The sequence below is a fragment of the Micropterus salmoides genome, unplaced genomic scaffold (genome assembly GCF_014851395.1).
Source record: "Micropterus salmoides isolate LMB-PRFRI ecotype aquatic unplaced genomic scaffold, ASM1485139v1 Ms_hic_scaffold_21, whole genome shotgun sequence".
In the NCBI taxonomy this organism is placed as follows: Eukaryota; Metazoa; Chordata; class Actinopteri; order Centrarchiformes; family Centrarchidae; genus Micropterus; species Micropterus salmoides.
This window is the reverse complement of record NW_024041262.1, coordinates 953,380-969,088: the sequence shown is the minus strand read 5'-3', so window position 1 is coordinate 969,088 and position 15,709 is coordinate 953,380.

The window sequence follows — 15,709 nt, the reverse complement described above, 5'->3', positions numbered from 1 at the left end:
TCGCAGACCTCCAGAGTGCCATCCTCCTCCTCCTCCGGTTGTCTACTACTGAGGAGATGCCTAGAAGCAGAACCAGGAGACCTGATGATCCCCGTCAACATGGGGTTCTGTCAGGTGTCCCTGCCCCAACTGTGTTGCTAGATGCAGCAAAATATAAAACAAAAAGTAATATGGTTGTTTTTGAAATGTGGTAATCATGTCAGAGAGGTGATTGTGATATATTTAATCATCTCCACAGCAGCGATATGATGCTACATGCAAAGTCTGAATTGTCTTCATAATCAGTCATGACACCTCTGGACACACCTTGTCTCTTCCTGTATATACTTATTTTTATTGATGTTTTAAAATGATCTATTTGTGATATAGGTTGTAGTTTTAGTAGCATTTAATATCAATAAACAAGTGTTATACCACATTTGGATGTCATTATTGGAGACATAAGACATACATGTAGTTGCTTGATTGTTTATGCTGCAAGTACAAAGAAAAGGCATTTAACGTTTTCAATGTTTTATTTAAAAAATAATCAAAATATTATCCAGAACAGGGAAAAATATCTTTGTGTTTTCTCTACCCTCCTGGGAATAAAACAAAAACAATGTACAGGTTTTCATTCACACAGTGGAGGGAATTATTTGTGTAGCAGTTAGTGACATTACATCTTACACCCTGCTAGGATTAAACCTCTGTATTGTCCTGGTGGATCAGGAGAACAGTTGCATATCTTCCAGAAACAGCAACTCAGTATCACCACTCTGTGTCTAAGTGCTCCACACTGCCACACTACAAACTGTCTGTATGCTGCCTGACTGAACTGTCTGTTACTCTGTCCTGGGTCTGGAAGATCAGCCATGTGTGGTGCATGGAAACACTGTAGTCTGGATGTTGTCCACAGTCCTCAGATTCTGGTCTGTAAAGGAATATATAGTTTTTAGAACCCCAAATGGGAAAGATCTGTGTAATTGGAAAGAACATTCATCAACATCAGATATTTTTATTAAACAGGGGCTTGTTGTTCTCTGACAGGACTTCTGTGTCCACATTACACACTAGGTCAATGTACATGACACAGATGAGCCGATGGCTGAAGCAGAGCTGTAGTTAGTTGTAATCAGTAAACAATAATAAAAGAGTAATAACAATAGTGATGGATTACAAAGCACTTTATTTTTGACACCCAAAGGGCTTAGGGGGAAACACCAGAGAAACTTTGAGACAAGCACACTGGGAGACAATAGACTAATATTAAAATATATATACCTGTTCATATGCTGTTGTTGGAGTGTGAAGCTCGACGCAGGTATGTGCTGCTCGGCTTGCACCTCGTCCTCCCCGTCCTGCCTCTTCTTCCTCGGACCCCGGCAGCCCTCCCTCCTCTGCTTTGCCTCAACCCCGGTCCTGTCCCGGTCTGTGCTTGGCTCTGGGGTGCAGTCCTCATCAGAGACAATAATGTTGTCACAGTGGAAGCTCTAACATGCAAAACAACGTACATGTTATGAATCTAATACGAAATTCACGTTCGTGTAGTGTAACTGATGGTAACGGGAAAATGTGTATCAGCCTGTTTTTAGCTTTGCCCAATGTTACTGTTAGCACAGCTACCTGTTGCTAACAGTTATCTAGCCAGCTCGCTACTGAATCAAAGTCAGTCTTCTTAAACCTATCCAATAATAACATGCTAGCTTGATAGTGAGTACCAGCAACCGGGTTAGTTGTTTATTTTCATAACGATAAAGTTAAATGTTTTCTTACCCCTGATGTGAACTGCTGCATCGTGCTGCTCTCTGCTCGTCACACTGTGCTCGTCTTCCAGCAGAGTCGGCAACGTGCGTTCACGTGTTTTGGGGGCATGGCTTTGAAAGGAGCCCAGAAGGGAGGGGGTGGAGGTTTCTCTGTTGGATACTTTCAAAAATCCAGCAGTTTCTTGCTAGTTTCAACAGGCAGGCAAGAACCCCAGTAGACAATAGGGGTGGGAGAAAAAAATAAAATAAAAATATGACTCCCAGATGCACCGCGATGCAAACGCGGAAGCCCCTGACTCCCCAAAAAAAACCCCAAAAAGATGACCATCCAAATGCCAATTGACAACGCAATGCCGACAGAATGCAAGAGGGGTAACCCACGGAAGAGCAGCGCCCGGACCGACCACGGCGCGCGCACAACATAGACCAGCGCTCCCCCAGCACCCAGCACCCCACCGCCACGTAGCAAACAACCAAAACGCCCAAATGCCACGCAATCATCAACATGCACAATGCACAAGTAACGAGCCCAACGTGCGCACTGCGTGAGCATGCCGACACCCAATGCCTGGCAGCCCCCCACGAATCTCGCGTGAGAAGTCGGGCAAACGAGAGAGAGAGCGAGCGGCAGAACACGACAACGAAAGCCAGCGGAGAGAAACACCAGAAGCAAGTCCCAGCCCGGCAGCAAACACGCCGCGTAGGTCACCATACACCCGCCAATAAAAGTCCGCCGTCCCCCCAACCGCCGGAAAAATTAAGGCTGCCCGCGCCAGCTGACATTCCCCATGCACAGCATGCTCCCAGGTCGCCGTGCAACGCCAGCCAAACCAGCAACGAGGCAAAATCAACTAGCTCAGCTGCATGCCACCACCAACCCACCCACCCATCAAGGGCCGAGAACGGATCAACCCGCGCAGACCCCCACCCCTAGTAGCCAGGGCACCCCGTGACCCCCCAAAAACTTGACTTCACTTGGAGGTAAGGAGATAAAAAAACAAGCAGCACAGAGAAAGTACTGATTCTGAGGACAGAAAATAGCCAAGAGGCCAACATTTTACAGGATTTTGACCAGGCCCAGGAAGCAATTATTTGTCACACATGTGTTTTACCCATGCCAACATATAGTAATACAAGCATAAGCCATAATAGTCATTCTTAATGCTCTTTCCTTTGTCTGTATGGGTTTGAAACATCTTACGAGTGGACCTGGGCCTGGGTCCACTGTCTTTGGCCTAAACTCATAGTGTTCCCCTTAAGATGAATGCAGTATCTCTTTGTCCTGCAGTCTGAATGCTGAGATATTTTCCAACAGTCTCATTCAAAGAAAAACAATAAGTACTTCTTCCTAAAAAAAAAACAAATTTGCACGTATTAGATTCCGTATTAGAGTAAGTGTTGGCTGGCAGCTTAATTTTTTTTGTGAAAAATTGTGGAAATTAAATACTTTGGAAGTAATATTTAAGTAGGTGTTATAGAGTGAATGTAGGCCCAAAAAAAGGGCTCTACTCCAAACAAGTAGCATAATGTATGTGTGTTCTTGCATGTGTGTGATAAATGCATCTGCTGTAGACATTTTGTCTATATTTTTTAAACAATGTGTTCATGAGTATGGTATTGCTCCATGTTGGGTGGAGAAGAAAAGTATATTGAACATCTTGCTGACAGCTAATTATCTGGTTGCTATAGTTTGCTTATCCAACGAAGGTTAAAATCAAGGGCAACTGGACTTGGTTGAAGATACTGGAAGACGTTTCGTCCCTCATCCAAAGGACTTCTTCAGTTCTGACTGACTGGCAGGGAAACTCAGCTATTTAACCTCAGTGGGGTCGTTGGCCCAGGTCATCGATACCGCTGGTTCGTTAGTGTTCCTTGTTGCTGTGACGACAGTCGTTACAGTCGTTAAGACTACCTGTGGCCAAGACTGAACGACCATCGTTGGTATCTTCACCTGAGGCCAATAGGTTACGTTTGTTGAGTTTCCTGGGAAGTGATGAAAGGACAGCATTGTAAGTGGGGGATAAGTGGTGGCGTAGACCCCCTCCCCTGTTCAATGACGGCTTCTCAACCCTGGTGTAGATGGCTTCCTTGACACCTCTTTCAAACCATCCATCTTCTCTGTCTAAAATGTGCACCTGGTGGTCCTCAAACGAGTGTCCTCTGTCCTTCAGATGTAAGTAGACTGCAGAGTCTTGACCTGAGGAGTTGGCCCTTCTGTGTTGAGCCATGCGTTTGTGTAGTGGTTGTTTAGTCTCCCCAATATACAGGTCTGTGCATTCCTCACTGCATTGGACCGCATACACTAGATTGCTTTTCTTGTGTTTGGGTGTGCGGTCTTTGGGGTGTACCAGCATCTGTCTTAGTGTGTTCTTGGGTTTAAAAAAGACAGGGATGTTATGTTTGTTGAAAATCCTCCTGAGTTTCTCTGATACTCCAGACACGTATGGAATCACAATGTTGTTGCGTTTGACCTTCTTTTCCTCCTCCCCTGTAGTTTTGTTCTTCTTGGATCTTGTGGCTGTTTTCACAAAGGTCCATTTAGGGTATCCACAGGCTGTAAGTGCCCCCTTCAGGTGGTTCTGTTCCTTCTCTCTGGCTTGGGCGCTTGTTGGTATGTTTTCCGCTCTGTGGTGCAGTGTTCTCATGACCCCTAGCTTGTGCTCCAGTGGGTGGTGGGAATCGAACAGTAGGTATTGGTCTGTGTGTGTGGGTTTTCTGTAAACACCAATCTGCAGGCTCCTGTCCTCTTCAATGTGTAAAGCGCAGTCCAGGAAGGCCAAACTGTTGTTGTGAACATCCTCTCGTGTGAACTTGATGTTACTGTCCACAGAGTTGATGTGTTCTGTGAAGGCTTGCACTTCCTGGCTTTTAATTTTGACCCAGGTGTCGTCCACATATCTGTACCAGTGGCTCGGTGCTATTCCTCTGAAGGAGTTGAGGGCTTTATTCTCCACTTCTTCCATGTAGATGTTTGCCACAATCGGGGATACCGGAGAGCCCGTGGCACAGCCATGCTTCTGTCTGTAGAATCCACCGTTGTACTGGAAGTAGGTGGTGTTTAGACAGAGGTCAAGTAATTTGCAGATTTGGTCAGGGCTGAGTCTAGTTCTGTTGTCCAGGGTGTTGTCTTGTGTTAGCCGTTTCCTAACGGTTTCTACTGCCCCTATGGTGGGGATGCAGGTGAACAAAGAAGTCACGTCATAGGATACCATAGGTTCATCTGGATCCAGTTTTAGTTCTCAAACTTTGTTTACAAAGTCAATAGAGTTTTGGACGTGGTGAGGCGTGTTTCCCACCAATGGAGCTAAGATGGTAGAAATGTGTTTGGCAATGTTGTAGGTGACCGAGTTAATACTGCTGATAATCGGCCTGAGTGGGGCTCCTTCTTTGTGTATCTTGGGTAGTCCATAAATGCATGGAATGGCTTCTCCAGGATACAAACGGTAATATTGTTCACGGGTGATGGTGTTGTCCTTCTGTAACTGTTGTAGACATTCTATGGCCTTTTTCTTGTATCCGCTGGTTGGGTCTCGTCTCAGTGTCTCATACGTGTTTGTGTCCATTAGTAGTGTGTTGACTTTGTTCTGGTAGTCAGCTGTGTTAAGGACTACCGTGCATCTTCCTTTGTCAGCAGGTAGGATAGTGATGTTTTGATCCTTGCTCAGAGATGTCACAGCCTTCCTTTCTTGGATGGTGAGGTTGGAAGGGGAGGCCTTCGCATTAGAAAGGGCTGCAGATACCTTTAGTCTGAGCTGTTCCACTTCTGTTTCTGTTAATTTGTTTTTCCTAATGGCCGATTCTGTGGCTGTGATGAGGTCTACTATAGGTAGTTGCTGTGGTGTAATGGCAAAGTTTAATCCTTTGGCCAGAACGTCTTTCTCTGGTTGGGTGAGTTCCCTATCTGACAGGTTTTTCACCCATCTGTCTGTTTCAAGTGTTGTGGGGTTGTTGTCCTTTCTCCTCCAAGACAATTCTCCTGTTCTGTTGGTGCAGCTCGCTCTGGACTGTAGGTTTTGGAATTTCCGGGTCTGTCTTTCTTTGCTCTTGTTGTGCTGGGATAGCTGTGCTTTCTTGATGAAGTCCATGACCTTTCCCAGTGCTGTACTGGGCAGATATGTTTCTAGTTTGTGGTGTATGTTGTCCATTTCTTTGTTCAGGGCTTCAATTGTGAAGTGGATCTGTCTCACTCTCTCGTTCAGTAGCTGGTGTTGTGCTTTCTCCAGGATTATTCCGGCTCTGTGTCCTTTTACCGTGGAGCCTAAGTGTAGGCTGTTGGGAATAAGTTTGTGTTGTCGGCATCTCAGGTTGAATCGTAGATGGTTCCTGTAGTCTGCAATTTTCCTGGCTGTCCTTTCATACTCCCGTACCAATCTGAGGGTGTTCATCCCAAAATGATAAGCAAGATGTCTATGAAGATTCTCAGTCATCCAGATCATAGTTATCCAACGAAGGTTAAAATCAAGGGCAACTGGACTTGGTTGAAGATACTGGAAGACGTTTCGTCCCTCATCCAAAGGACTTCTTCTATAGTTTGCTTAATGTTAATGGATACTTTGTTGTTTCACACTCTGATCCCCATCTAAACCTATTGTATCCATGTTTTTCTGTTCTCTTTGCCCATCTTTTAACCTCTTTACATTTTTTCACCCTTATTAGTTCTACTGGTCTTTGTATTTATCTCTTTTCTTATCACGTTTTCTATTGTCCTCTATATCCTTTTTTATTTTTACTATTCTTATTTAGTTTTCTTTTTTCCCTAGTTCAACCTCTTTTATATTCTTTTCTTGTTCTGCTCATGATTTGTCTTCAGCCAACCCACTCATGGCTGGAACATGGCCAAACACACATATAACGTGCACACTTAAACCCCCCCCCTCCACACACACACACACACACACACACACATGAAAGCGAACACATATCCCAACCACTGGAGGGATTAGATCTATAGATCAGATTAATGCCAACCATTTAAGAGATGCTCACACACATCCTGCCATCCTGTGCTCGCTGCATGCATTTTTAATCAAAATAAACCTCACTCCACCATTACACTGCACTAATTACCATAATACAGCAGCAAGCGGCAAGAGATGACCCCCCCCCCCTCTCTGAGCCACTTGTTCCACCAACACCAACAAGCGCCGCTGTCACAGCTGCTGTTTGGCTACAGGAGCGCTTTTAAATAACAAATTTTTCTTTTTGCTACTGTGTATTGGGAATACAACTATGTGACTGTGTGTGTGTGTGTGTGTGTGTCTGTAGAGATAACTGATGACCATGCTGCAGCAGCACCAGATGTTAATGTGATTTCAGATAAACTGTATTACATGAATGTCAGTGTCTGTCATCTGACTGAGGTCACTGTGGTCACTGACGGGCTGTGTTGTGAGAATGAGATAAATGTGAAGAAAAGGACACTGGAAGGCACTGGTTCTTCAGGGGCCTTTTTAGAAAGTTTGACTGCCTGACACATGTACAAGCCATATAGTAGAATGATTTGCCTTTGTTTTAAGAGTGATAATTGTTAACTGCTTAGCTCATATTACAAAAGTACAAAATTTTAAGTAAGAAAGAGATTTTATTTGAAATACTGTCTTTATTTCTTTAATAAGTCCTATATCTCTGCATCTCTTGTGCCTGACCTTATCTTTGCCTCTAGAGACCTTTGTCTGTGTATGGTTAGACATGCTTAGTGCATGCTGGTCTCAAAATAAGACACCAGTTTCCAGTAAAGAGGAAGCTAAGGTCCACCCTTTTGCTGTAAATTAAACCAAAAGGTAAAGCGTCCCTGACGACACATGCCTATCTCGCACACTTGAGGGAATGTGTGAAAAAAGGTGTGACAAAGAGGGCAAGCTATCTGGAGTTTTACTATGTAAGTTTATATTATTTTTTAAGCAAATATAAAGTTTTAGTAAACTTTTAAATTTGTCTTCTGTAAGGACGTCTCATATATGCATTTCATGATGACATCAAGATAATCATATTAATCAGGAAAGACGGCACTTATTTGCCTATACGTCACCAGCCATTGTGAAAAAGAAAGCAACCTCAGTTTGAGATTAAAAGAACAGAAGGAAGGTTCTTGAAATGGTGAAAACCCGTGTTTAATATCTTTTCTGCATTTTGTGTGTGATTTCATTTATGTTTATCATTTAAAATGAATAGGAGGAGAAAATGTCATATTGTCTTGATTTTAAATTGAGACCTACTATATCTGGTCTATATGCATTGGAAATTAGAAAAGATTACACAATCATAGTTTCTTGAGACCTCTGTGGAGATGGCAGTGGACTTCAGGAGGAGCCCTCCAACACCATACTCAACACTGTGTCTGCTGTGGAAACCTTCAGGTTTCTGCGATCCACATTTCCCAACGCCTAAAATGGGAGTTCGGACGTAGACTCCATCACATGGAAGACCCAGCAGAGGATTTACTCAACTGGCCTCAGGAGCTGATGATCCAATTTTACACTGCCATTATTCAGTCTGCTGTCTGCACATCTACTACAACAGGACAGGAACAGACTACACCAGACAGTCAGGACTGCAAAGAAAATCATTGGCTCCAAGCTGCCCTCCATTCATGATGTATACATGTCCAGAATCAGGAAATAGGCAGAAAACATCACTGCAGATCCATCACACCATGGGCATAACCTGTTCCAAAACACCCAGACACAGGAAGAGTTTCTACCTACAGGCCATCACTCTGATATACCCTTGAATCAACCATCCACTTATTTCCATTATAGATTACATTTTTACAGTTTAATGCACATTTTTAACATGTAAATCCTACACTCTATATTGTATATAGATATGAATACATGCATTTACTGGACATAATCATCCACTCTATATCCATTCAGTATTTATTTCTTGGCACTATTTTTTGGGTGTGAATGCTGCAAGCATTCGCATCCTATGTTGTTGCTAACCTTTATTATTATTCTTCTATCACGTTTTTTCGTGCGCTAACTAGTCCCACAGCTTTTGACGTAGAAACTCTGTTCAAACTCCAAGTTGTCCGGCTCACTGAGGAATGGGGTGCTATTACTTTTGTCATTAATACCTTGAATACTTTCCAAATTATTCAAGGTTTTCCAGGAAAATTCTCCCATTGTAAGTGAATGGAGAGACTGTCAAAATCCTCCTCATACCTACTCCAATTTGAAAGCTCACCAGTTCAGCATACTTTCAGCTACAGACTTGATTTAAACTGTAAAATGGTCACAAGAAGTTAATCTATTAATGATGTATTCAGCTTTTTGATATGTTTTATGGTTTGTTCACAGTCGCTGTCAAAGTTTTATGCTTTTTTGAGCTCTTTTCTGAGTTTATAATGGGTGTGTATAGCTTGAGTTAGAGTGGGTGAAATCATCACTACAGTGTAGCAGGCTGGCAAAATCTTCTTAGATTTTTCTTTTTAACTCGCTGGCTTGACCACAATTTTAACTCTTCGTGCATAATTTTACACCAGAAACGTAGTAAATTTTGTTGTGGTTCCTCACATGGGCTTTTTAAATCCCTCTGAGTTATAGATTTGTCTCTGTGTCCTTCCAAAGGACAAGAGTGACAGAAAATTTTCCATTGGCTGCCATTGTAAGTTCTCCTCAAATTTTCTTGAACAGAGCAGAACGTACCAGTTTTTTAACTCGCGAAAGTGGTCACATTTTTCAACTTTATCCAAACAATAAATAGATCATATTGTTCACAAATGCCTTCTGCTGCTCCCGGTCAAGTCATTTCATCGATACGACCTATAGTTTAGTCTCTGAGGTGGTTTGCGTGAGGCAAAGTCTCAGAGAGAGTTTCCTGTCTGTCTATATAGGATAGCTTGTTGCCCAGGTGATGTTAATAAGCAGAGAAAGATCAAAGGGAGACACACACGCACACATATTCTCTCTCTCTCTCACTCACACACACATACTTGGTCCTGTGTTCCGATTGGTGGACAGACGTTAAGCTATTTCTTGAATGAAGTTAAGTGTACTGCATCCAGAGTACTGCATCTGCTACTACAACCACTACTACTGCACTAATTACTACTACTACTACCTGGTACTACAACACACACAGAGAGACACAAACAGACACACACACACACTGTTCTCTTCATTGGAAACAGTTGGGTCTCTGTGTCTCACGGTGTCACAGTCTTATAGTCCACCTTTCTCTCTGTCTCACAGTCCGTCTCAGTCTCACAGTCTTATAGTCCACCTGTCTCTCTGTCTCACAGTCAGTCACACAGTATTATTGTCCACCTGTCTCTCTGTCTCACAGTCCGTCTCACAGTCTTTTAATCCACCTGTCTCTCTGTCTCACAGTCAGTCTCACAGTCAGTCTCAGTCTTTTAGTCCACCTTTCTCTCTATCTCACAGTCAGTCTCAGTCTCATTGTCCACCTGTCTCTCTGTCAGACAGTACACATGTATGCATAACAGTGCGCATACACACACACACACATTAAAGGAGACTTATTAGGCTTCTTATATTTTCTGTCTTATGTAACTCAATAACAACTGGCAACTCCTATGCTTAGTCTGTCTGTACTGCTGAGCGGCATAATCATCCTGCCTCAGGATCTCGGCCAATCAGAACACAGTGGGCTTTTTGGGGGGGGCTTAAAGAGACAGAAGCATCTACTGATTGTGAAGAGAGAGGCTGAAATGAGAGCTTGCATGAAGTTTGGCAATTCAGTTTAGCATTAGCCTCCAACAGCCAGCATTCACACTGCAATTTCTCTTGTTTACAACTCACATTTTAATTTATTTTATTTATGTTGTTGGCTTTTTATATCTATATTTGTATATATATTTATAATAAACACCTATTTTTAATCTAAACTTTTTTACATAATAGTCCTGTCTAAACTTTACTTTTTTCCCAGCTTTGTTGTCCTTGTTTTTAGCTGTTCTGTCTATTCCTGTGTTCATTGAGAGCAATGGAAAAAACTGAGTCAAATTCTTTGTATGTGTTCACATTATCAGCTATATTTGAAGCTCCCCTCTCTGCAAGGATCTTTGAATCCAAACAGTAAAAAGTCAGTATCTTGCTCAAGGACACGCAGATTGGAGGAGCCAGGGATCAAACCACCGACCTTCTGTTTAGTCCATTCTACCCCCTGAGCCACAGTCGCCCTGAGTTGCTTGCATTGTTTTTATATCATGTGTGTATATGTATTGCAAACATTTCCAGCTTCTAAAATATGAGGATTTACAGTTTTTCTTTTTTCTATTGTAAAATGAATATCTTTGGGTTTGGTAAACTTAGATGGACAATTTGCTGACATTTCATAGACTAAACCAACCTAACTAACCATTATATCCAACTATAGGTGTAATATAAAGTCAGTTGCCAGTTTATTAGGTATGCCTATCTTAAACTAATGCAGTCTGATAGAACAGCCCTATATTGTACCTTCGTGAAGGTTGCAAGCGTTTTTTGTTGAAACTGTTTTAGAGATGTAGAGGTGGTGATTCAAATCAGTTTAGAGGATGTCATTTGTAGTACTGTGGAATGTTTAGTATACCATCAGTGATAAAGACACGGTGGAGAAAATATAAAAAACACATTGTTATGCCATACAACACATCACCACAAACTACAGCCTCCAAAATCATTCAGTTGAATCAACACCTCTCTAAAATAGTTATAGTGAACAGATGTGTCTGTGTGATGGCTAACCTTTTTCTCTATGTTCTCTGCTTGTCTAACAGGGCAGCACAAAGGTCCCTTCTCTGCAACAAGTCGGCTGTACATGGAGACCCCCAGTTGGTCAGGTCAGTGTGTGTGTGTGTGTGTGTGTGTGTGTGTGCGCGCACATCTTGTTTTTCTCACTCGACAGGACCACATCCAATGGGTTTACTGATACATGTGCTCAGACTTCTACAGCACAGCTACGCAGGTGTGTGCGAGTGTGTGTGCGCAGAGGGAGAATGTGCTGACTGCAGTAGTTTGGTTCTGGGCATGCCCATTACAAGTGGCTATAAATCCTGAGCGCAGTGCTCTCACTGTGTCAGCAGTCCAGCCAATGAATGGATATTAAACGCCACAAAAAAGCCTCTTTAATTCTGCCTGCCTCCGCTACGCCACTGCACACTCCCTCCCCCTCTCTCTTTATCTAGCATTCTATCTATCCATCTGGCTTTTTTCTTTCTCTCGTTTTCTCTTCTCTTCCATCCCTCTTGCTCCTTCCCTCTCGTTTTCTTTCCCTTCCTTTGTAATAAATAAATAAAAAGAAGAAAAGGGTCCCTTAGACCTGCCAGACATGTTGGGGTGAAAATATCCACAGCTGAGACCATGGTATTCTGTGGCATCAATGAAATATTATTTACAACTAGTCATTTTGGCCTTTTTTATCTGTAGGCCTGCACATGTAGCCTCTCACTGTGCTTTGATCATAGATTAGAAGAACGCTGGCTTAAGAAAGGCTATACGGTTGTTGAAAATGAGGAGGGATTTGAAAATTCTAGTGAGTCTGTAGACAAAGAATTCTTGAATGCTCTCAGATGTGGAGCATGTAGTAGTAGTTGTTAGTCATGCAGAGACATTTTGAAAGCGGATATAACTGAATACTCAAATGTCTATTGTTAAGATGCTGACTGTTTAGTTCAGACAAAGCCTTATGTTGGATTAACTTGTGCGCTAGCTTTAGGATTTTAAACACAAAGTGATTTGCCGTTATGTTTCCCAGTTTCCACTGCCTGCATGGTGTGTTTTAGTGCAGACTCGTAAATGCTGGTTGTAAATGCTCAGTCCTAACGTTACCCTGCACACTCCCTGCAACTCAGCACTCCCTTCCAAACCTCTGTGCAGCTTGATCATAAAAAATGTATCATTATTATTTCTATTAAATTTGTGGTTCTGGAGCGTGACCCTGGCTGTATGTGTGGCCATCTGTCCTATCGGCACATCAATACCAATCTAATAACAGGAGGAAAGATCAATCACAACCATCTTAGATCTGTGGAAATATACACAGTGCATGTGTTTTCTCTGCAGCAATGGACCTCCCCATCGTATTATCTCCATGGTTCATGGTATGTATGCCTCTGAGTGCTTGACATTGGGTTTAGTATGTTTGGTTTTACATATTTTTTTGCTTCACCAGAACATACCACAGAGACAAAAATGATTTATGAAATGAAATGATTTATTAAATTATTATTAGAAGAGACTGATCTGAACATCTGAGAGCAAACACCATACTGCACCCTCATTCATTATTTTATAGTACAAATCAATTTAATCAACGTATGCCAGGAAGGAGTGACAGGAATTCAGAATACACATAATAAGCTGGAGTCCACAGACACACACACACACACACACACACACACACACACACACACACATAATTACCCCTCCCTCTCCATAATATCAATTACAGCTTGGCCTGGTTTAGCCTCTATCAGTGCTCGTCAGCAGGGCTCCAGGCCCAATCAAGCCTCTGCAGCCCAATCAGACTGACATGGCAGCTAATTGGAAAGTTGTGCATGGCTCAAAGAGAGGATCATTGTTGGAGAGAGTTGTGGCTCCTTTGAAGCTCCATGATGAGATGTGTGTTAGTGATATGGTACAAGAGCAATTTTGTTAGATGTGTACCGATATACAGGGTTGATATTGGCCTTTTATTGAATTCTAGTATCAAGAAAATCATACTTATTATACTTTGTTTTTGACAGATTTGCAAATATTTAGGACATCACAACAAAAACTATCGGACTGGTTGGAATCAAGTTGAGCTAAACCAAACTAACTAAATAACCAGTGTCTCTTGGGAGTGATATGCTGATATGTCTCTCTGGTGAAGCTTGTTGAAAAATAAATAAATAAATAAATAAATAGTCTTAGTCATTTATAGGAATGATGACCTAAACTGCATTTCCCCCTGATTTCTTCCAAGTTGGAATGGCAAGCTCCCCATGCATTACAGCCATTTGTCGCTGTAACCTCTGGGTCTGTCTGGGGAGGGTGTAGGCTGCCATGTGGCTCCTCCAGCAAACATTTTCTTTTCCCCCCTTAGTGAGCAGCTTCACTCAGAGGGTGGGGTTTCACCCTAAGTTCTCGCTACCCCTTTTAGAGCCAACCCCCTCTCCGTGCAGGAGCCCTGACCACTGATGCTACATCCACACTTGATATTGATCTTCGTACATGTGGGGATTTTTGCACCGTTTTAGAAATAATCTTCATCCATACTAACACTGAAAAAGCCTGAAAAAGCATATCACATGACCATTCAGGTACACTGGGAATGTGTGCTGGTGTAAACAGGAAGCAGACTGTCTACTCTGCAGTTGGTTGCTTAGTTGCAGAAAATGCCACCAGTGTGTTTTTCCTGTCAATCGCCGTCAAAAACATAGCATGGCGCCTTTGAATGGCATCTTTGTGTACTTCGATTTAAATCTTTTTTCCACTCAACAAGACACAAAATGAACAGTAACATTTTGTAAATGCTGCAACAGTAAACAATGTATCCTTATTTTAAGGTTTTTCAATAAGCTGCTCATCACCAGAAACAAACCTTTCAAGATCACAGAAACAACAAATGTGAATGATTAATGTTGTACCCTTTCTTTTTAAAGCCTTCAACTCTGTGGTAAGTTCCCTAAACAAGTGTACTTCTCTGGCACCCTGTAAAGCCTCATGAAACTTGTCCTTTCAAAATTAATTTAGTTGAAGGTCTTCTGCTGCCCAGAGGTTAATGGAAGCTGTTGTTGTTCCTCTAGTTTGGTAATTATTCTCCTACACGGCTACTCCTATTCTTACGCTCTTCTTTTACGTTTGTCACATATATGCCATCAGTCATCAGTTCCATATGGGAAGTATAGACAAAAAGTAAAATAAACACGGACTAAGACAAGACAGTGGTTTAATCCAATCAGAGACATTCGACTGATCCCTGAACGCAAAAACTAATCCAAACTTTACCTTTGACACTGATTTCTCTGTGCTGATGGGCAGGCAGGTGCACACATAAGACATAAAAAGGGGCTTCAGCACCTGCCCTTTTTCTTCTTCAGGAGAAAGATCCCTTTTATCTGGGGTGCTTTTTTTTTTTTTTTAAATAAATGAATATACAGTATATTAATTCCAGTTTGCACACAGCTTCCCCTTCAAACAAATATATTTATTAAGTAAAAAAAATCTAAATATCAGGTCAGAAAAGACTTCAGAAAAGTTCAGATGCCCTCTCTCTCTCTCTCCTTCTCTGGCTCGCCCTGCATCCCGCATGCAGCAGCACAACACACAGACAGACAAATCCTTGGATACATGTAAGCATGTTTAGCTCAGTCGGTAGTGTGCAGTACTCCCGATGGGAGTATGACTGATTCTAAATAACTGCGGACTGTTTTTTTGCTTATTTTCATTTCCCTGAGGAAATTCAGGGGAGTCCAATCACACCTTTACTGATGGCTTTTTCAGAGGTGTGTCAAGCAAGCCAGAGTCTCTTTTGAATGTCCTTCAGAACTTTTCAAAGTAAAAGCTCTCAATAAACTCGACATAAAGCATTGCTGCAAAAAATGTTCTCGCGGTTTCATTTTGGAGACACAAACGCTGAAGAGGAAGTGATTGTGTTAGTAACTGTAGCTGTCATGACAGAGATCTATTTCAACTCCAGCCGCAATCAATTTATTTATTTATTTTTAATTTATCTGCTGTTAAAGCAATCTGGCGGTGGGCCAGATATTATTGCTGGCATCCGGTTCTGGCCCGCGGGCTGCCTATTGCCGACCATAGCAGTAGGACCTAACATTTGTGTCTAATAACGTCATCACAATCACCACATTGATATGCAAATTAGGTGTTAATAAATTAAAATGTGCTCATTTGCACACCTTTGATGAGTCACTGCAGGTGAATAGGATAATCAAGCCTATGTTTAAATATGCAGATTAGCTTGTCTTGGTTAATTTAGAAGAAATCTACAGATGCAAACAGAAGGAGGGCAGTTGG